Here is a 24,000-nt window from a genome sequence, read left to right as displayed (position 1 = left end):
CTGATAAGGGGATTATTTGATATTTTAAAAAATTTAATATCAAGTAAATAATAAAATAATAACTTTTATATCAAGTGGAGATTGCCAAGAACAGAAACTGCAAAGGAGCTTTCTCATATTCTTAAATTTTATTGTTACAGAGCTGTTTTCACAACATTTTTTGTTAGCTTGGATTTTTCTGCATATTGAGAATTGATGGCAATATGTTTGTTACCCAAGTTGAACATTGTAAGCAGTTTACAATCTCTGATATTTTAGCCATGTTAACCAGAAGTGGTGATTAAAGAAACTCCATCACCTGTGGATTCACTGTAGATCACTGTCCCCACAGTCTTAGAGGACATTGAGCCACAAAACCAATAATAATTAGGACTCCTAGCCGAGGTGAAAAGCTATTGCCTCATGGAACTATTTTCCAATCCTCCTCCTTCCAGCTGAGCTGGACTAGTGACACTATAAACTGGCAATTAAAAGACTCAAGTTTAAAAATACCTTCAACTTCCCAGGTCCCACAATGGCAAAGGTTAAGTGGATTATGTGGAGATAATTCACTCAGCTCCAGGGGGAGGGTGCTGATTGCCAGGGCTGTTGGTTACCTCCCTCTCCCCTTCTCACTTGCTGTGTCAGCTTTGCCAACCTAAAACAAGAAAAGGACTGGAAAACTTTCCCAAAGGACCCTGCAATTACTAATGGGCACTGACTGGTACTTGCAAATTTTACTTTGATACAGCCTTGAAAGCTAGGCATGGAGGTGGTCCCTACTCCTCAGCTAGCATCTTAATGCTATTGACCATTCATGCAAGTCTTCCAGTAAAAACACCCTGCTTCTTCAAGGGAAAAGAAATATGAAAAAGATTGCTGGCCTTACATGAACAGCTACTCTCCCCCATGCTCCAACTGAATTAAAACCACCAATTACACCTCTAGTTGTGTGGTAACACCTACACTGTGTTTCCAATTAACTTTGTAAGTTTTTAATCAGTGACAAATGCATTTTTGTAAATTCAATTTGCCTTTTATTGCAGCACCTATAAAATGTCTTGCAGCATTCCGGAACTTTGTGAAGGTTTTACTTGCTACTGACATAACGCAGCTGTCGGACCTACAACAAAGGCTAAGGTTTATGAGCAGCTTGAATTAGGATGTAGGTTAAGCAATTAAAGTTCAAGGAGGGGGAGGGGGAAATGGTTTCCCAAAATTTGCACTTGCCAATTTAAAAAAGCATAACAAAAACGTGCTGTACACTAGGATGGGCAAAGCTAAAGCAGCTAAGGAGACCATACTCAACTTTAAGGTTGCTATTTTGAGAGTGTTCCATATGTGAAAAGGTCACCCACATTTCATTAATAAATCCGCACTGCTGTTTGTTTTCTTTTTTAATCAAACTCAAATGCATCCTGTTAAAGGTCTGAGTGATTAGATCATAAATCTGGATGTCCTTGAAGATGATGAAGAAAATGCTTATCTGTAAAACAATCATCATACTGCCAGTTCTATCATTTACACATTTTTACATGTGCTGGAAAAATGGTTTAATTTTAAATCATTTGCTTGAATTTTTAGGTAAGAAAAAGAAATCTTGCAGAATTTACAGTTAAAAGAGCAACTAGATTAATTGTGACATATGGAAAGAACCCATTACATCTAATCTTCTGCATCTAAATTCAGGATATTAAAACAATCAACATTTACAATAAACATGAATTAATATTTCATCTTAGTGAAACTCAACTCTCAGTACATTAACTTCTGGTTCCAGTTATATGATAAAATGCTCCTAAATTCAACAACTCTGAAATTAGTCAGTTTTAATGGGGCCTGAGTATAAATTTGCTTTGCTACATTTTATTTGGACTGGTACAGGCAATCCAAAGGAAGCTACCAATTGGTTTTGATGTATTAATGCATGAAAATCCTTATTCTCTGGGGTCCTGACCAGTACATATTGTGCTAGATTCCTCTTTTTTTTTTTTTTCTATTTTCTATTTTCCTTGTATCTTGGTTTTTCTGTTTGTTTGCAAAGTATTTATTCAGTATTTCTGGCAGTATATTTTTCTGTTGTAAGCATAATTAGGGTATTGCTGCAACTTCTCCTGTGTGCATTTGGCTCTTACAGCTGATTTGTCACTTTGTCTGAACCCAACTGTGGACATGACTATGGCCAGCACCAGCAGCATATTTTGCTATTGCAGCGCTAGCAGGAAGTTGGGAAATGAATGTCTCTTTGGAACTTTATTAAAACAATGGATGTGAAAAATAATTCTTGTAGATTTACAAACATTCTTACAAAAGGAATGAGATATGGAGCAATATTTTGAGGTGGGTAAACACATTTTGCAATTTTTTAGCTGACTGCATGACCTGCTTTTACTTTAATGTAAATCCTGTCTAGTTTGATTCAATGGAGCCATTTTGATTTCTGGAGACTTGATCCTTAGAGGTAAAAGTTACAAGATAAGTCCGTTTGGCACTGATGCTAGTGCCAAAATGTGGCTCAGTCGAATTTAGCACAGTGCACATTATCTGGTGACAGTGGAGGTGTTGCATTATTTACTGCATAGAATGTCCAGCCTGCAAAGATTTACGTGTTTGTTTAACTTTATTCTGTCTGGTTAATTACTTATAGTCACTGAAGATCCTTATGTGTGTAGAGTGAAACATCAATGTGTTTTATTCTCAAAATATTTTTTAAGTTTCTTGCCTAATTGTTTACTAGTTGCAAAGGCACCATAGTAAAAGCTTATTGTACTTACCAAAGGTCGAAGGTTTCTAAATCATATTTTCCCTGCAGATCATAGTGAGCAGAGGGAGTAATAGCATCATTCTAAAATTTGCATAGATGCATTCATAAGCACCTAATTTACTTCACACAATTTTCTTAACTGACATTTATAACCATTATTTTTATTTGTTTTGTTGTAGACCATGCGATCCTTTCCTCATAAACGCAAACACTAACTTAAATTGAGTTCAGCAAGCCAGTTTTGAACTGCATGCAGAGAAGATTAAAAGAAATAGTACGAAATCCTCTCCTGGGAAAGATCAAATGGTTACTGAAATGAAAGCAGCCTAAAACTGTAGGGTTTAGCCCAGAGGGGGGGAGGGGAATTGGGCATTTAGCTATAATTAACACCTTCTACTTACACTCTCCAGTGTTTCAAACGGATTGTTTCTTATTATAGGTAGCTGCTCACAAACCTGAAATCACTTTATTAAAAAAAAAATAGAATCAGAAAAATATTAGCAACTAGTAAGGCTAAATTCAAGTGTTCACTCTTCAGGCAATGGTTCTGTAATCCTCAGACTTCTATAGTCAGCCATAAAGTCATCCAGCATTAGCTATATATAAAAATACACTATTTCTGTGTGAATATGTGATTGCAGAGAAAAATTACACTTTTTTCTTCTTTCTAAGGAACTTGCACTGAAGTTTTGCTTGGGTGAGCTCTGTATTAGTTTATTTGAAGCTTGAGAATAGCAACTTTATCCAGGATAAATGTCTTAAATATTCTTAATGTTATTTCTTTGATCCTCCTTTATTTCTGCCAGTGTTGCTTAAAAATATCTCAGACAGCTACCTAGTACATTTTAAATGAAGATATTGTAGCTCTTTCTTTTTTCAGTTTGTCTTGATAAATAAAGTGCCCAAAGAAACAGGAAAGCTGGAAAGCTTCTTTACTTGGCTTTCAGAGACCCTGCTCAGTGTTTTTGGTATGTTGCATGCTGGAATCTGAAATACAACTCATTTTCTCTCCCTTTCTTCTATCATGAATCAATCATTGTCAGGTCATAGCCTGCTGATGATTCAGTCCCTCAGTCTGGTGCCACAAAAGTACTTGTTTTTCCAAAAAATAACTATGTTGCTACCTTGCATCAGCTGATCTTAAAGTAAGATTTTCTGGCTTTCTGAACTTTGATTTACATGTTGCTACTACTACACTCCTTTGACATTTATAAATTCATATCCTGTGTAGGTTCATATCCTGCCCTGGTAATGCTTTGCAGGCTGTTAGCGTACTTCTTCAACTGGTGGAGATAAATGCAGGTAGTGCATCATAAAAATAAATTCTGGTTCCCATGTGTATTAAAGAAAATATAATCTGTGTATTCTGAAAAAACAAGACAGTGGAATTTGTTCTGGAATTCTTCCGTAACTGCAGAAGTGCCTCAAAATCATCACCTCTCCTTTTGCCCTCTCCTGCTGAGCTGTACAAGGAACCTGAGAAGTGTGAACAGAGTGCAGATGTGTCCTGCTGAGTTCTCTGTTCACCACTGATCTGCCTCTGCACAACATACCTGGTGATTCTGATAAATGTATGCATAAATTTATGCACATAACCTTGTTATAAGATTAGCAATGTTTTCTCTGTGTGAGGCCAAGACCCCCAATACCAGGAGCTTTGGGGGGATACAGTGGGTAGGGTGATGACAGATAGCACTTATTGATGTCAGCGATCCATAGTAGTGCATACTGAATTATTTTGGCATGTAAGAGGAGATAAGGTGTTTAAGAAAGAAGCTGATAAAGCTAAGATTGTAATAATGGTTCCTTTCTTCTGTGGCTGAAGTCTATGAGATGTGTAGATTTGTTTCCAGTTTTTTTTGTTTTGTTCCTAAAGAAAGACTGTATTGACTATAAACTTATTTGTAGTAATTTCTTTTTCTGCAGATAAGGTTAATGCTTTTGAGCTTGCTCTTTCATGCCTAAGGGGTGTAACACATATGGTAAGTAACAATAAAATACTGATCTGACTGTACAACTTTATGTAAGGCATGTGTGACTAAAACCTGAGCAATAAAATCTTCTTTCCTGCTCAGACAGAATTATATATGCCTGTCATATTTTATTGGTTGTTAAATAGCACATACACTTATGGATCATAACCAAAACCAGACAGCCCACAGTATCATTGCGTATTTGTCATCTTCAATGAAAACATTGGAGCAGATTTCTGTATGTTTGGGCAAATTAAACTATAGGAAAGTGAGCAATTATGTTGCTGATGAATGCACTTAAAGCATGTGGAAACTTTAGCCTTTCAGTACTAGTGGCAAAAAATATTTCTGATTTAGTGATCAATGATGCAGTGATCAGAAAGCAACATTGTAAAGAAATATTTTTTAAAGATAAATTATCACCTTTGCAGATTGCAGACAAAAACAGCTTATGGGTCCAACAACTCAGACCCATTTTAGCTACATTAGTAAATACCATGTAATTAATTAATATCCAGTGACTAGTGCTATATGAAAGAGATACACAGAACTTCAATTGCTGAATTATTATTAGTATCACTGTTAATAGTGTCACTCATCCTTCTGAGTTCCGAAATTGTTGGTTCTTTTCTTACATGGTAGACAATTCTGGGAAATGATAAAAATGACTTTAGAAATTCAAGAGGAATCACATATAGCAAAATTGAAAAAATGGACTGTGTTAAATATACAGTGAAAGCATGCTTTAAATTCCCTTTCAAGGAATCCAATGGCAAAAATTAATTAAAGTGATTTTAATATTAATTATTTATATGAACGCATATAAATTAATAAGATCACATGCTGCAAACCAAACTGCACTGCTGTATTTTAAGTGTGATAAACACAAGAAATGCTACAGTTACACTTGTAATCCATCCTCTGCCCTTTCTTCAAAGTGGCTAAAATTATATTTGTTTAACAAAATAAAGCCTTGTGACTTTTGTTTAGCCCCTATGGCAGGATAGCCCACTGAATAAGCTGTTTGGACACAGTAACACTGACATTTATCAAAGATACTTTTGATCAGGAAAGATACGAAATTTCTTTCTTTGCAGGTATTAAAAAATGTACGGTCAATGCCCTGCCCTCAACCAAGTAAGTGACTGGGAGGACCATGCTGATGTGGATTCTGAAGAGTGGTGTGTCATTACTGTAAAGCCTCCCAAGGTAAGAAGATTTAATTTTTTCATATTATTGACACCAATAGCTAAAAGACTCCAGAGTGCCAGTGACATGTCAGGAAACTGAGAGTGGATAAATGAAATTTTGGTGACTAAGTATAATTTACTTATGAAACACTGTGAACATTTCAAATAGCATGTGTCCACCTCCCGCCTGCCAGGCATTCTGACCAGATCCTTAGCAGGTTAGACAGGCTGAGAGTAACCTGCAGTAGTGCTTCCTTAGGCACCATCTCTGACAGCCAGGCGAGTTGATACCACAGTGAGGGAGAGCCCAGAGCAACTCTGAGATCCCTCACTTCTTTTCCTGCAAGACCACCAGCAAACCCTTGATCTTTTCTCTGCCTGTAATATGAAGTCTCCATAATTACCATTTTCCCCAATATTATTACTGCTTTACATTCATCAGAAATAATGTAATAAACGTCAGGCTGATGATGGTAGATAGGCTTTCAGTTTTAGATGGCTGGTTTTGGGATGAGCTGAACTGACCTGATCCTGGGCAGGAACTGGGCTGCTGGGTTTGTCTTGGCTGTGTTTATAAGCACGTCATGTTTGTAGTCAAAGTATCTTCCATTAGAGGTGCTGATAAGGTTGAAGGAAGACAGAGTTCATGTGCACAACCTTGTCATCTAGTCTACAATAGCATAGGTGTTCATATTTGGTGAAGATGATTACTGAAATGGGTGAAATGTCAGAGAGCCAACTAATGTATTCACTGGCACATTAGGACTCAATTAGGAGTTGTGTAGCAGAGGGTCTCTCTACTGCTTTCCCACAGCAGAAGTGTTCAAACCCAGAGCTTTGGTAATGGACTACACTGCTTTAAATCAGAAGTTTTTTTAACAGCTGTGAATTTCCCTTTTTTTTTTTTTTTTTTTTTTTTTAGATTGGTTGAATGAAAATGCTAAAATGAGGACTGATTTAAGGATTCTGACACTTTTAAACACTGTCTGAAAGCAAACTACAACAACTGACAATTTTGAAATGCATTCCAACATCTTTCAAAATCTTAGGTCTCAAGTAACTATAGTTTTCATATTTGAACTGTGTCTTCCCACAGAACTGTGGTTTAAGTTGCAAAATCAGGAACAGAGTTTGCTAAATATCTCTGAAGCATGATTTTGGCTTATGAGATGTGATGGCTATGGTCTGTGTAGTCAGGTCTCTGATCTCTTTCCAAATACCACTCGTATGCCGTATATTTTTCACAAAGCTGTGAATGTGATGCTACTCAATTAAGGGGGTACACAAGAGTTTACTTTGAAGAAAATAGGAATATTTTAACGTATTCAAGGATCAGACATTTTTCTTTGGTTCCTGCTGACAGCACTAGAGGTTTTTCAGGGTGTTTGCAGAGGGAATTTGGCTGATGGAGTGGATTAAACCCCCACGGTTTGTGCAGCTCAGTCACTGCTGCTCCCTCTGCTGGTGATGAAAGATGAAATTACAATCAACGTCGTGGAGTTATACCTGTTCCAGAATACAAAATAAAATATTCACAGTTTATATGTGTAAATTAGCTAATATCCACAATTTATGTGTCAAACAGAGCTCTTTTTTATCTGATGTGTTCAGTGTGGCATACCTACTGCAATTTAATGTATTTTCAACCATGTTTCTTTTTATAAAGTGCTGAACTATCTAATGTAAAAAAACCTCGTTTTGAAGCAGCCATTTGATAAAAATCAGGATGGATTCTGCCCCAAAATTTGTGAATGTATGGCCAATACCCTGTTGCCAACAGAAATTGTTCAGAAGTACAATAACAGAAACAATAAGCAGCTTACTCAGGAAATGTATGTGCATAGTACTCACACGATTTCCCAGCCAAGACACTCCACACCTCCTACTATGTCTTTCTTTAACACCGTGTGTGTGAAAGGTATTCTTATTTTCATAATATGAATATGGTAAAGGGCTAAAGGACTTAATGACAGTAAATTGTTAATTCTTTAAACTAAAATTCTCATCTGAGGCAAATGGATGCAAGGTTGTATTAATTTAAAATTTCATCTGTGTATGCAACTTTCACTCACTGCTATAGAAGTTGCACATGTGCATCTGGAAGAAGAATCTGAGCCTGACTTTAGTGTTTAGCACACAGCTTGTACCTCCACACTAACAGGAAAGCACATGGCAATGCAAGTGTTGATCATTCAGACACAAGGCGTGTAGATTTCCCACTCATTATTCCCTAAACTGAAAGACAAAAATCCCAACAGCCAGGTGCCTTTAAGTCACAAGAAAATGTGTCTCCCCCCTTTTTATTTTTATGAATAAGGGAGCTTTCAAGGAAATGTAATAGCACAGCTAAAACTAAAGATCCAAGTCTACTTAAGGCACCTTAGCAAAATAAGTTTGTTGGTCTCACATCAGTGCATATTGCAAAAAACATTTCAATTCAGTTGATAGTCTATTTAAGCTGAGCTTTTTGGACTGAAATAATAGGGAGATCTACATAACTAAATTACTTTCTCCTCAAGAGATATTCTTGTCTGTGAGCTGTCAAGGGTACACTTGGAAGCAGTGACATGATAATAGGAGTGCTGACTACACATTTGCATGGAGGTATACAAGGAGCAAGGTTTAGATTAGTGATCTGAGCTACCAACATTAAAATACAGTTTTATGACAAATACAGAAAAGCTTTCCAATTACTCGTAATTCTTAAATTGGCTGTCCAGCACAAAAAACCACCACCAGTGGCAGCAACCGCATTTTTGAGAGGAATGCAATGAGAACTACAGTATAGTTCCAGTTTCTTGATTTACTCTCTTATAGGAGTGAGTTACTTTAAGCTAATTCCAATGGAAATTTCCATGTGGGTGTCCAAGGCGTCATCCAAGGAAGCACCAAAGTTTCACAATCATGGAAGAATGACATTCAAGAAAAAAACCCTAAGTTTAAATTAGGTTAAGTATTTAGTATAATGAACATTACTCCACGTTTTTCCAGATGAAAATATTTATTCAGGACCCCCACCCCCATATCAGTTTTAAAGACAAATAAAAGGACTGTCAGTTTTCTACACAGTATTTATGAGTGAAATCAAGGACACTCTTGCTCAGTTTGAGTTCTTGTGTAATAGAAAGAAAGTCAAGATAAAATGAACATGGTGTTTTCTCCAGTGCACTCTGAACTAAGACACTCCTTTACTGCAATTCCAGCTAGGGAGAGTTTGTATTTTTGTCAGCCCATTAGTTTATCCCACCAGGCAAGAAATTTCCATAGCATGTCTTAAGCACCAAGGGAAAAAGCTCCCCAAAGCTCTTGATGTCATATAGCTTTGCATGCTTCAATTAATGTCAATTTTCTGGGTACTTTCAGTTTTGGTTTTTTGGTGGGTTTTTTTGGTTTTTTTTTGGTTTTTTTTGGTAAATAAATAAATAAAAACAACTTCTTTTTCTCACCACACTGAACAGTCCACTTCATGGTAGGAGACCACCTTATCTCACATCTCTGGATGTAGGTTATCATGTCTTACAGGGAGGCCGTAAATAACTGCATGGAATTTTCTTCTGTAAAGAAAAAAAATGAAATATTTTTATACTGGAGACAGGATTTTCAAGAGTGTGTAGGGAAATTCCACATTTCAGTGAAAGCTTAATTCCTTGGACTCTCAATTCTTACTGATATAAAATTCGTATTTTACACAATTCTTGAACAGAAAAATGACTCACAAGCAAATTGAAGTTTATGATATGCAGAAATGTGAGTTATTAACAGAGAACCTATTCTAGGTCTGGGAGGTTCAGGATATTTTGCACTCCAAGAATGATGTTTCTGGAGATGAATCCTTAAGGTTGAAAATGTTCCAGCTATAATCCCACTGAGTAATGCTTCCTGAATGAAGTCATGGTATTACTTCTGGGAATAATTCAGCCCTGGAACTTGGTCATTTTACTATTTTAGATTAGATGAGCCAATTTCTTTAACACACTTTTGCTGTGACTGCTGTTTACTTTTTTCCAAACTCTTAGTGTTTCTTTATCTCTGGCAATTACTAAATGCCTGTTTGGAGTTAAGAACAAATTTTAGGTTTACTCTGTGTCAAGTTATCATGGGAACACAAGGGGAAAATGAGAGAAAAACTCAAGGATGTAGACTCTGTAAAGAAAAAAATAGTTGTATTCAATCAAAAAGGGAAGGCCGGCTCTTTCTACCTCCTGCAGAAAAGTCAGCTTGCCTTGGCAGTGCCTCCCACATGCTGCTGGGCAGGGGAAGCCACCACCTGTACCTGCTCCATCGTGACAGGTCTCCCTACACACACCGTGCCCGTCTGTGCTCACACATCCTGTGTGCCATCCTGCATGCTGGTGGCTGCCTATGTCAACAGCAGCACTCTTACTGCACACCGGGGAGACTAATTTCTCAAAACGAACCAAAACTTGGCTTCCCCCTAGGGCAGCACGTGGTCCAAATTTAGTAATTGCTTTAGAAATCTAGTCATTAAATGCAAGATGATTCTGTTGTGTGATATGCAGTTTAACGACTTCAGCTTTTTCCATGCTGCATGGATACATTTGGTGAAGATTTTAAAACACTAACAGCTTCTGCTAAGCATTAAAAATGCAAAGTGTAGTATAACAGGTGCAAAAGCACTTCTTTAATGTTCTTTTGCTTTCCTCAGGAGTTAGGTGGATACAATATATTCAAAGAGGATAAACTGCCAGTTTAATATACCCGCTAACTTCCACTTAGGAACTCTGAAGCAGTGATACATTATACAACTACTAAGTTTTCTTTACATTGTTTCTTCTGAGGAAGATGAATTTTCTTTTCTGAAGTTCTCTCAGCTATAATTTGGGTTTCTGTTTCTCAAAAAAAGCCTTCTGCATTAAATCAGATGTAAATGTCCTGTTAAACTCTCTCGTATTGTTACCAAAAGATAAAAAGATAGTAGGTAGTATGGAAGATTCTTTTATATTAGACTTGTCAGTCTACGTACACTAGTAGCTAAAATATAATTTAGTATTATCTCCTTTCTCTTGTTTGTGTGTGGTGTTTTGGTTTTGTATTCTACCAGTGTACTCATTTTGTGTGATTCAAAGGATGCCTTACTGATAAACAGAGAAATTAACTACGTGATGCTCTTCAGCAGTTACAGACAGCCAAAGGGGAGGTCCTTCCATGATTTGAAATAGAAAATTGTAATAGAAATAGTGTATTTAGTGTTACTTACTAAGTATGTGTCTTCCCAGACCAATATCAACAGTAACAGAGAGGCCAGCTTGCTTCATCCTTGCAGCTGTGCCATCAAGTGTACTGCTCTTCCCAGTCTGGTTTGCAGTGATTGAATCACAGGGGGTTTCCACCGTTTCCTATTTGCAGTAAAGTCTATTGGTTTTTAATTTTCAGTTTCAAATTAATTTAACAGTTCCTTCCTTTCACTATAGTACATCACTGAACTTCCAGGGGAAAAAAAAAAGTTAAAAAGAAGGGGGGGAAAAAAGAACTATCAGCAAAAAAATGTTTGCATTATAGTCTTCTGTAAACCTGCAGATTCTCTGCAGCTCCAATAATTATTTTGCTGGTATTTCTGATTTTTCAGTTAAACATTCAGTGCTTCCCAGGTTTACTACTCTATCTATAAAAGTCTCAGAATGTTTTTCCCAAATGGACATTTCTGAAGGATGCTTCTGAACTCAGATGCCCCATACCCATAAAATGAAAAGAATAAAAAATATATTTGGTTATTTAGGAAGCACACAATTATCCCAGATCCCCTTTCAAAAGCAAAAGCAAGTGTTAGTCCTAAATAGTTTGTAACTGAAATAAAAACATATGAAGGAAGAGTGTGGAAGGCAAGGAAAGCCAAGCGACTACTACATGCACTTCAGTGAGATTGCCAAGTTAGACTTTGATTTTTCAGTCTGGCTATTTTCTCAAGTATAGATTATCCTTTAAAAGAGATTTCAAAGACTGGCAGCTGAAGACATATAGAAGGAAATTTTCAACATCACAGAGTAGCCACCAATTCCTTGAAATTCAATATTGTAGAGAAGGAGCTCACTAGGATATATAAAAGCTAAAATCTGTTATCCAGGAATAACATTATGGTGTCTTATAACCACTCTATGTCTGTGAATACATTAGAATCCAGTTAAAGAAAAATAAATAGCCCATTGTTAAAATTGATGGAGAGTACAGACCAATGGAGAATATTCCTGGATGGCTAATATTTGATTTATTCTTTCCTAATACTGTACAGAAGTATTTTAAAACATATATTCTAATAAATGCAATAAAGGCACTTTAACGTACATTTCATTATATGTTCTAATAACATAAATATGTAAACATACATACAGTTTTCTAGTCATCTTGGAGCACGCATAAAAATCACTTTCTAAATTAAAATCAAAATCTCTCTCAGGAATTTCACTTTCTTTGGAAACTATTAAGAATACTCACGAGTCACATCCATAGCTTGCTTGTAGCACAGAGCTATAATGTAAAGGAAGTTTCTTTTACTCGGTAGGGATTGATTCTCCCTTGAAACCTGCCTGGATAAAACTGTTCCGACACTACCTGAAGGATCAGTAGAGGATAGCGCTTCAATTACAAGCAAGAACCTGGGCCAAAAAGGAGCTCTTGGTAATTCTCACAGTGCTCATTACCTTTGGCTTTCTGCCTTTACAACTGGCATGTACTGTACCAGGTGTATAAGTGTTCTGCATGGTTGTTGCGTATTCTCCACACTTGACCTCACTTGGCAGACCTCTGTGTCTCCTCCTCTGCTGCCTTTCACCTTGGGAAATCATTATGTCATTTACATATTACATTTACATTTATGTAAGGCTGATCCAAGCCACTTCTGAATTACAAGCCTTTAAATGGCATCCTCTTTGCAAAGGTGTGAGTGGCCACACAATGGACAAGGAAACAAAATTCCTTGCACGGAATCCAGATTTCTGAGCTGTGCTTTGCCTTGATTTTTATAGTAAGAATTCCTTAACAGAAGTGGTGCAGCTGAAACAAACACCAGTGATTGCTTTCCAATTCACTCTTTATATGAGCTCATAAAAATGACCTTTGTGTGAATTTGCCAGGGAAAAATGTTCTATCTATAAGCTGTACAGATCTGGAGATGTCAAGAATATAAACTCAAACAACATTCTGGTTTTGCATCTGGCTTATATTAGTCAGTAGTATATGATGTGATAGTGTAGCAGAAGTAAAGAGTGTATGGAGGGATTTGAATGCTCAGTTACCACATCTGTCTCTCTACATTATCATCATTAGCATGTTTAGATGCAATTTATCTCCCTTTCCATTTGGAAGATTCATGTTCCCTCCTATGAACTGGGCATCAGCCCAACCATGATGGGTTGTGTCCACAGGGGAACACCTTCACTTTGATGCCTGCTAGTAACCATCATCAGCCCAGCAAGCTCTCCTTGGCTTGTTTATCTTTGCAATATTTAGCCAACCAAGTAAGGAACCAGTGTATGCTTGTCTGATATGGAAACAGGAGAGGAAACCAGGGTACAGAAAGATAAAGGTATGTCCACTCTTCCACAGCGGACAGATTTTACAACTCTGACATACCAAAAGTAACAAAGCTGGGCTCTCTTTCTAATTAATTGTAAGTAGAGGAGAAGGGTGCTTCTGGGTTTAAGGCCATTGGCTAAGGCACAAGAGATCAAGAGTGAGTCACTAGCAATGGCCACAGTCTGACAGTGGGCAAATCAACCTCTCCATCCCAGAGTTACCAAAGAGCTTGTGTATTTATACTTCACATTCTTTTGTGCAGGGATTGACTTTTACTATGTTTTTGCCAGAATCCAGTACCCTGAGGCTCTGATCTCAGTGAGGTCATCTGGTTATTATCATAATGCAAACCGTCCCATCCACATCTCTGCTCTCAGGCCTAGATCTTACCCAAAAAACCTGCATGTAGAAAGGAACTGAGGAAAAATACCTAGATGGAGGACAGAGAATTTTTCCTTTGGGTCAAAATTTCTATTATGTTAGAACCAAATTGCTTATTGCTAATTAAGGTATAATGAGGAAAATTGGAGCTGGAGCAACTCCCTGGCATTGATGGCAAAATCAAAAAGCACTAAGTGATCAGAAGGTTCAGAGTACTGTCATAGTGCATAGTTTGTCATATCTTAAAACTTCTGGACATGGTTGTTAAAATATGATTTCAAGGAAGGTACAAGGATCCCTATTTTCTCAGCCTTCTACTAGGGAGAATAAAGTAGGATGGTCTGCACTTCTGCTAAGTCTCATCTTACTGGGATGTGTAAGTGGGTGTGATTCCTGCAGTGTGCGTAGGAGTTATCATGCGAGCTTTAATCTAGAAGCTGGCCTGTGCAGGCTGTGATGACACATCCAGTTGCAGCATACACAGATGTTAGATACAAACGAAATCTAATTTGGATCAGGAGATCTGGATTCTGTTAGTGTCTCTGCCATATATTTCCTGTATTGCTTTAGGCAAGGCGTTCAGACCCTGATCCAGTCTCCATTTAATTCCACAGAACCCCTTTCTCTGGCAGTACTCTGAGCTGGATTAGACTGCTAATTTATCACTTTCCCAGGCTCTCCGTATTCCTCAGAGGTATAACCTTACCTGCTCACTCCATAGGTGTCTGATATAGCTTAAACCATTTGCCTCTGAAGTGATTTGCTACTTAGGCATAGCATGAATATGCAATTGAATTAAATTCTCTATTCAGCAAAAGCCTGAACTCCTAATAAGCTTCAATCAAGTAAACACGTGCTGGAAAATTTCAAGTTCTGTGTCATTAGGTGTCGATACATACTCTTAAAAATTCAAGAAGGTAAATCATTTCATTGGAAGTACTTAGGGGCCTAAGGTGAAGCATACTTCGAAATACCTTGCTCAAGGCCCTATTATCTATCATTAGCTATACACAGGTACTTAAAGTTAAGCAGATGCTTAAGTGTATTGCTCAATTCATCCCTAAAAGCATAATACTCATATGCTTTCTAGAAAACACAAACATTTGAGCCTAGAAAATACTGAAAGTAATCTACATGTGATTACATGAAATGTCACAAATTATTAGTTTAATCTTTTTAATAAATCTAAAGAAACAAAGAAAATTTAAGGTAATGTAGCCCATACTAATTTCCAGGAATCTTACTTACACTATAACTCTTCACTTTTACGTAACACTGAAATCACAATACGGATGTGTATTTTGAAGTAATTGTGTTGGTGGTCCCTTCGTGCTTTCTGAACATCTAACAGTTAGCTAAGCAAACACACATGACTGATTAAAAGAAGAAAGGGAACTATTTTTACAGGGACCATTAAACTTTAACTGCCATCTGGCAGGGAATGATTAGAGAAGATCAAAATTAAGGCAGTCAACACAAATACTGTGTGGATACCTCAGGGAATTAATGTGGATAGAAGACGGTGGACTTGTGGCTCTGTTAAGAGACAGACGGAGAAGGAAGTGGTGAACACATCCTTTATGACTGCTGCCCTAATGGCCACATTCACAGCAACAGAAGCAAAGAAAGAAGAAATCAAAAACACCTGGGAATAATCAGACTCTTGCTGTCATAAAAAAAGAAAGTTAAAGCATTATACAAGAGCCACACCATTCTTGTTCCCCAACAAGCCAGGAAGGAAATTTTTATTGTGGAGGTGTGTTGCAGTTGGCAGGTTATCTACTATCTTTACATAGGCATTTTAAATAGGGTCTGTAATAAATCTTTTAATTAAAAGGCTTTACGGAACACAGACCTGTGGTTGATCTAACTGAACACTGGATGTCACTATTTATACACACTATTAGTCATTTTAGAGGCATTAAAAACACAGTCCAGCCATGAATTGGAGCAATCCAGACATGGCTTTTTTCAAATCAGCTATCTTTAATTATTGGTGTTCTAGAGATAGCAGTTTCAATGAGCCAAAGCTTCCAAGCTGCCTAGACATGCACCAGTCATTTTTTACAGCTACTCAACTGTGTGCCCCGGCAATGCTGCTGGTAGGTATTCCCTAACAAGCGTACCACGTCTGACTTCATATTTTAGGGAAAAGATTTGAGGTTTGTACAGAGAGATAATGGACTGGCTGTTCACTGCAACATCTCAGAGATGAGACTCCAACCAGGCAGCCTTATAACTTTGCTGTTATGGCTGGTAAGAAACAATCAAAATACAACTCACCCAAAAGTGCAACAGCCCTCCCATGAGGCAGCTCCTGGTCTGACTGTGCTGAAGTAGAACCTTCTTTTCACCTCTCCTGAGCTATTGGGTTGGAAAACCCTTGTTCTCTCCAGCATATGCCTTGAAGTTTTTCATTCCATGGCACTAATAACGTACACCTCTTCTGCCACTCTGCTGCCCTTACCGGAGGGACAGATGATTTCTAAGGTATACAATTATTATGAGGGGGCACTTTTAGGAGGCAGGGGAAGATAAGAAAAAGAAAAACAAAATACCTCTGAGTCCAAGTGGTACGGAAAACAAATCAGTGCTGACAGCCCACAAGGTCAGGTTAGCTGCCAAAAAGACTAAGGACAGAAGACAGGTGAGAGGATGTAAAGATCAGTTACAATTGATACAGTAATCTACTGTGAAATGAGGCTTTTTGTTTCTTGAGCTCAATACAGTATTTTGAAGTTATCAAAAGCATAGGAAAAGCACATTAAGTATCCTTCAAAGCCTATGAAATCTTGTGAACTGTACCCAATTTCATAAACATGCTAAACAATAACAAAATGATCAGAAATGTACATATTACTACTCTGAAATGTACAGTCAGTAGAAATGTTCGGTTATTTTAAACCTTGATTCCCAACAGAATTTTTCAATATATTCATGTGTCTACTTGTCACTCTGCGTCCTTGAAGTGCTAGGACTCTAAAAAACGTTTGACTCTTCTGTACATTCTTAGATTCAACATTTTTTAGACAGAGGTAAAATACAACTGAAAACAGCCTTCGGTGGTTTTTGCTAGTAAAGAGAACAACTGAAAATACCTTTTCTGATTTGCAAAAATACATTTCTATGCACAGCATGTGAACCGAGGTCTTCCTAGTGCTATTCAGCCAAAACACTACGGGTGTTGAGGGGGTTGCGTTTTTTGGTTTATTTTCCACAGATCCTGGCTGAATGATGGAATATCTAAGAGTCAAAAATGATGACTGGAAACACATGGCTGGAAATTATCTACCCTGAATCTTATTTTATTCCAAACAGTATTTTCTGAGGTATATTCTGGGCAAAATATTCTTTTGCTTCACTACAAAGTTCTATTTCAAAATTTGAGCTTAGTGGGCTGTCCAGTTGAGGCTCATGAACAGGTTTTGCTCTTTCCTAAGCTATTTCTAGCTTTTATACAGTACAGTGTAATTCTACTAACACAAGTAATCTGTTCAGGGGGCAAAACAGGAGTCAAGTGCAGCTACAATATACTACTATGATACTAATGTGATATACATATAAATACAATATATGTATCCTTATATGTACAATATGTATCTTTTATAGAGCATTATATAGACTAATAACTTTAATAAGCAGTATTAATGTTGTAGTACATATCTGCCATTTTACAATTGGGTGGGGGCAGAATATGCCTTACACACAAATCTGTTGCGAACCTGGAAAGGCAAAAGCTGTGGTGCAAAACACAATGCTCTATCATTCTCTCCTCAGAACAAACTACATACACAAAGCAGTCAAAAGGCACCTGAAAAAAGCAGCACAGCTCTGCTAAACTCTGCAGTTTGTTGTCCCAGCTTTGATGCAGTAACCTGTTAAGACTGCTCAGAGTATCTAACAGCCTATGGCTCACTCCTGCTAACAAGGTGCAGAGCATTCATTCTCCACACACAGAATTCCAAGCACTGAGCCAAACTGAAAGAGAAATACAGTAGACATTTGTTGATTTTTTTTAATAATACCCACAAGCATCTACAGATGTGATCCCATGTAATGAAGCATGTGGCCTTAAGCTGGAATTATTTGCAAACAGCAGGATCTCCTGGCAAAAGAGATGGCACTTGCTGTGTTATGAAAGCTGTCCCTCTAAAACCATGTTTGGTTAGCACCTATGCCCTGTTGAAATTGGCATCAATAATTCTGAGTGGGAACAATGCCAGCATGACAGATGGGAATGAATACAGGCATGCCAGAGAACCAGGATGTTCATTGAGTCTGAGTATTAGGGACAGAGTCCTTTCCAAGAATTTAGAAATGGCAGGCTGTCCAGAGTTTGTCTACTTTAGGTACGAAACATGAGAATATATGATCTCTTGTGTAACTATGAGCAAAATCAATTATAGTAATTTAAAAATAGCTCATCTGAGCCATGCAAAGCATGACAGTAGGCAGCTGAACTACAGCAACTTTTTCTCTGGATTCAGACTGGCACCAGGTCCTAGAGGGCACAACCTGTGCACTGGAGTCAAAGGATTCCACAGGTTTTCTGCTCAGTGGTTCAGACTGAAAAGCTTTCAGATGATAATGAATATTGTTCATTTATACACTGCCTTTTAGGCTGTGAGCCTAAAGCAATTTGCAGGGGTATGAGAATCTAAACTCGTAGTTGGGAGGTGTGTCATTTACAATTATGCAGATGAATCTCGCATGTATTAATGGGCTATAGCCCCATCTCCCCTGCAACCAGGGATCATCAACTGGAACTAGAGCCTCTGTGAAAAGGGGGAGGAAGGCAAAATCCTTCTGCCACAGTCCTGGCAGATACGTGTGTACCCCACTTCTGCTCTTTACATGGCACAAACAGCCATAACAGATCAGTTATCCAAAACACTAATTTAATATCCAAACAAGATTTACTAATTCCTGTGGGGTTTTTTTGAGCACTGAACAGTTACCTTTCCTATTTCTCTTTTCAGATTGTGAACAGCCAAAATGTATTACCCAAAAAGCCTTGTCTAGTATCATTTATATAATTGTGGGAAACAAGAAAAACAACAAATCTAAAAAAAGTTGCTTAGGTATTTCTGTTTAAAAACTAAAACTCTGGTGTTGCAATTCTCCCTGCACAAAAAGCCAGAAGAGCCCATTAAGAAAACTTTCCTCCATTTTGGATTTCTTCAACTTCAGCTATGAAAATCTATGGATGCTTCTGAAAAAAAATGGCTATACTTTGGGCAAAGTCTTGGCTGGCTGTGCTGTGTATTATATGAAAGGTGTTAAAATTGGATTGCCAATGTTGTGTTCTAACCAGTGCAGCCAATAGTGTCAGCTTACAGCTGAACTATGTTTTCTGTTCAAAAGGTGTTTAGTACTGTTAGTAGGAATATAAAGCATTGCTGAATTTCTCTTCATTTAAGTCCAGTAATATTTTGTAACCTAGAAATCCATGTGTGTGTTACCCAGTGAACTGACTGACCATTTCAGGTATCAGCTGTTTTTTGCAACACAGCCTTGAGAAATATCATGAGTAAGAAAACTTAGTTAAAGGAGTTCATGTTCTAAGGTAAGAGGTAAGAGGTATATTCATTCTAAAAGTTCTGAATCTTCTGTGCATTTATAAAAATTACTTTGTTTAAACATCAGTGGATTGTCTTATTACAGATTTTACTCAAAAATCGATTTCCAAAAAATACTGGGTAGGTACATAATAATGATATTTAAACACAAGAGCTCACCCTGAATGCGGCAATGCTGACACACACAGTGTAATAGATGTAAAGCATAAAGTGAAACTATTCATGAACCTTCCACTTTAAGTTACATTGGTTAATGGTTGCACTCAATAATCTCTGAGAATTTAAAAAATTCTATCATTGTATGAAATACAAATAAAAGTTACATTAAAATAGGGAATCATAATTTTATAGACAAATTATAATTTTTGCTGACATATAAAATTAATTTCAAAAATACAGTATTATCTTCCACCTTGTGACATGCTCGGTTTTACAAAAGGACGGCTGTATTTTTTAATGTTTATACTGTTGTACAGCATCATAAAAGTAACCAGTAGAACCTGAACGCTAGACAATAGGACTTGTTATCTAGAGGGAAAGCAGCTCCACCAGTCTTTTCTGGCATCCTTAGAGCCTTGATGTCACTTTCCACCAGAATCCAACAGCTAGGATGAAGATGAGTATGCCTCTCTTCCATGCTGAATTTCTGCTGAAGCAGAATGTTTCTCCTCTTGACAACATCCCATTTTGACATATATAGGCTATGGTGTAGCAGATCCTACTTATATAATCGTTGTGGTATTTAAAGCAGATCTTAAAGACCCAAAAATTTAATGATAAGGATTATCATGATTTCCCATTCAAGTTGTGTGAATGTTCTGAAGAGTATTAGCATATGTTCCAAATCTTACCTAGTATGAACATGGTATGATGTTTGTGGTTAACCTCACCCATTTCTAGGACTCAGGTGTTAAAATAATCAATGGTCTGTTGACCAGAATGCTCTACAGCCTAAATTAGCTCTACTTTGTTAATTGCCTCCTGCTCTCCACTGAAAGAAGCCATTGAGACTATAAAAAACCTAATTTTAGGAAAAAAAATTGCTTGGGTAAGTGCTCTCAGGGACAAAGATCACTGAAGAAACAGTTTCTCCCTTTCCCTTGTGAAGGAGAAGTTTAGAATTTAGAGAAAAAACTTTATCATCTGTATTCCTATGAAGCATCTCTTATAATCCAGTCCAGTCTGCAATTAAAACAACATTACTTATGTCAAAATTTGGCACCTACTAATAATCCGTAAGGTAAACAGGTATTAAGACAGTGCTACCAAGAGAATTTCTACTTAAAGCAGAGCCATCTAATAATGGCTTTGTTCCTTCTTCCCAGAGCAAAAATGGTTTAAATACTCCGAGTGTATTCATTCTCTTTTATGTATCTTCTTTCCACAAACCATTGCTCCAGTTCTATGAGTCCTGAATGGGAAGATTCAGTCTTGAATGGGAAAATTCAACCACACAGCTGTGAATGGAAGAGGTAGGACTGAAACATGGCCCAGGCTGTGAAAAACACTGAAAACCCCTGACTTTGTAAATCAATATCAATCAATGCCCTGCAAAGTACGTCATAAATCTGGATGTTCAAGAGAGCTAACCCTGAGGTAATACCCCTTAAGTTTTAAAATATTTCACAAACATTAGGATAATCTCAGGAGGCCTTTGATCCAATTTCATCCTTTGGGGGTCTTCCAACAATTAAGAGTTATTGGAATATATTGGTTTTCCAGACACATCTCCTCTTCAAAACAGATTTTAAAAGAAAGACTAGTGTGAGTGTGTGACATGTTTTGAGTTAATAATCCTCTGCTGGGAGATAAAATTTAACCTGAAGGAATTGGTTTCGATCTAGCAGGAGAACATTTTATTTAGGCTTTGGACAATGGGATTTCTCTTAAAAAGCCAAGATTCCTCCTTCAGCAAATATAGAACATTCAGATACAGACATTCATCTTTTATAAGCTATTAATAATAAATGTTGAATTCTAGCAGACCCTCCAGTGCAAAGCACTCAGGACATGCTCATTTATTTAGCCTTGTACAGGATTTTACTTGTTCAACTGAACCAATGTGCAACTGCCATGATTTGTCTGTACCTGGAGGAAAACCAACCCATATCTACCAGGCAGGCATTCCAGTTTATGGATACTGTGCCAAGTTGCCTTATTACCTGCTTTCTGGACAGATACAAGGTTTGATAGTACTCTTTAAGAAGTCACCAGAAAAATGCCATTTGTATGCAACATCCATTCTGCTGATACTCGTGCGTGGTAGCATTCAGAGCCTGATCCGTGTAGATACCAATTCATTTCAGGGTTATAAAGCGGAAGTGCATGTCACTGTAGGACTGATCCATTGCATGGGGAACCTAGGAAATGAGCTGCTTGGCAGCGACGGTGAAACAGATGTTGCTGTTCTAAAAGTAAGGACAAAAAGACTGGGAGAAGCTTTATGGTTCCAGGAGAAGTCTTTAGAAAGCTTGGAAAACTCGGGATGACCTTTTCTCTTTCCTTTCTGGGAAAGAAGAAGGCCATACTGGTGAACCACAGCTAGTGGTCGCTGTTCTTATTGCCCTGACAAAAACCTGGCTCAGCAGCAGGGAGCTGTAAGGCCGCAGGAGCTGTGGGAGAGGACTGGAGTGGCTCTTCAGGCGCCATGTACTGCTCAAACATCTGCACTCTGTCTTCCTTGCTAGAGGCAAAATGGGGAGAAAACTTCCTCCGGCATCCTTGGCTGCTGTCCACACGCATAACTGGTCCTGATGGGGAGAGACAATTGGAAAACTGGGAATCTACTCTCAAAGATTTTCAGAAACGTGGTGAGAAACTAGAAATTACACTGTCTTTAGTGCACTGATGCACTTCCTTGGGGACCTACCAGCAGGCCAGCCATAGGATAGGAAATGGTGTGAGATTAACAAGTCTTTCTTTATGAAGATCTGCTTGAATTAAACTCAGCCTGGCCCCAGAGATCAGTAACTGCTCTTCAAAAATCCTCCTGAAAGGAAGAGCTGAGTCGCATTCAAAATACAGTATCAGCTGCTATGCCTTAAAAGTAACAATAAACTAGTGTTTAATAGTGGTTTTGACACTGTTCACAACAAACAGCTTGTGAATGCATTTTTTGCAAAACATTCCCGGGGTGGGAATTATGACAGAAGAGGGCACTTCTTTTGTGAAAGAAGAGGGTTTCCGTTTAATGCAGTTTTGAATCCGTGCAGCCTTGTGCTGTGTGTATACAGGAGTGTAGTTTCCACTTTCTTCTCCATTCATGAGAGCTGGAGGAAGGTTTGTTTCATGCCTGGAGGTCCAGACCTCCAGTTTCCCAAGGAGAAAGCATGTCTCTAACTGCTGCACTTCCTTCCGTGAGCAAGCGAATTTCTTTGTTGCCGAGATCTTCTTTGTTGTACTCATCCTCATAAATGGGGTACTCTGTATGCTACTGTACAGCAGCAGGTCACATTTAAGTCATTCCAACAGTACAGCATTCACCTTGGCTTTATGGTTTTATTCATGGTGCTGGAAATACTTGTTCCCACAACAGCATATGGACTGAAATTTTTTTTTGAGTGAAAAGTTCTGCCTAACCATTAAAAGGTTTTGCCATTGATACTTATTTCTTAGTGTTGGTCTATGGAAGAACGACGTGGCAGACAATGCAGATCTGCCCATGCACCTCAGTTCCCAAAAAATTCGTGTAAGCTGTGAAGAGAGAAAAAAAAAAAAAAAAACAGAAAACCAAAACCACCGGCAACTTACAAGCTGTTTTGCTGGCCTTTACAGACTGAATTTTTACTGCTCTGTTACTAAGACAGATGCACACTGGAACCAAACCAAGCTTGCTGCTGGATTGAGGCAGGGAGCAGAAGGCTGGGAAATTCAAATTGTACTGTTGTTTCTCACCTTCAGACCTACAGCTGAGTACACCTCCCCGGTACCTAATGATCAGAAGACACCACGCTGTAGGTTATAAAAGCAACATTATGCTTAACATTAGTATGAAGCTGTTGAAAGCACCTATTGTCCATGTTTGCTGAGGGGTGTTCAAGCTGCTGATATGGACCATGTCTCAGCTTTGTGGCACCTGCGCTTTAACCAGTGACAGCGGTATCAATCGTCCTGTAAGTCTGCAGGAGCCCAGCACCTAAGACCTAAGAGACTGTTCCCATCCCTAAATAGAGCACACACAGCTCCTTACTTGGTCCATTGGAGAGCGTTTGCAGCACACAATTTTAGATTTTTATGGCACAGATTGTATCAAATGAAAATTTTATAACCTAAATATGTATTTTCCAGTGTTTTACTCGAAACCTCGATTTTTCAGCATCTTTACTAGTTGGCGCTAATACTACTAACAATAGCAAATGACCATTAAAATAATAATCCCGTTAGCAAATGAAAAACATCAAAGCACATGTAAGTGATTAAAGCGGGAATCTCGGGAACACATGCTCAACTCAGTGAAGATAATCCTATTTCGGTTAATCTTGATTAAAAAGGATTTTTTCGTTACTTGGGTGTGAAGCTGCTCATCGTGCAGAAATGACTAATTAAACAGTAGGGGCTTTTTACACAGCAGGTGTCCTCCGACACGCCCCCTTTCCTTGCCGCGA

At 37.9% G+C, this 24,000-nt stretch overlaps 2 long non-coding RNA genes across 3 annotated transcripts in view; one reads left to right on the top strand and one right to left on the bottom strand.

Moving 5' to 3' along the window:
* The window catches only part of LOC109145672, a 43,983-nt gene extending 41,782 nt beyond the window's left edge, over positions 1-2,201 (top strand). For both annotated transcript variants that reach the window (XR_002047228.3, XR_005602408.1), the window contains exon 6: positions 2,117-2,201. This is a non-coding gene — a long non-coding RNA (uncharacterized LOC109145672). The remainder of the gene's footprint in view (positions 1-2,116) is intronic.
* On the bottom strand, positions 122-24,000 carry LOC104693851. Its single transcript, XR_002047232.3, has 4 exons — positions 21,559-24,000; positions 16,376-16,447; positions 9,353-9,460; positions 122-7,412 (listed from the first exon to the last, which is right to left on the bottom strand). It is a non-coding gene; the product is annotated as an uncharacterized LOC104693851 (long non-coding RNA).

Source organism: Corvus cornix, chromosome 7, assembly GCF_000738735.6.
Source record: "Corvus cornix cornix isolate S_Up_H32 chromosome 7, ASM73873v5, whole genome shotgun sequence".
Classification (NCBI taxonomy): Eukaryota; Metazoa; Chordata; class Aves; order Passeriformes; family Corvidae; genus Corvus; species Corvus cornix.
Note: the sequence above shows the minus strand (reverse complement) of the source record. Positions and strands in the feature narration are given on the sequence as shown.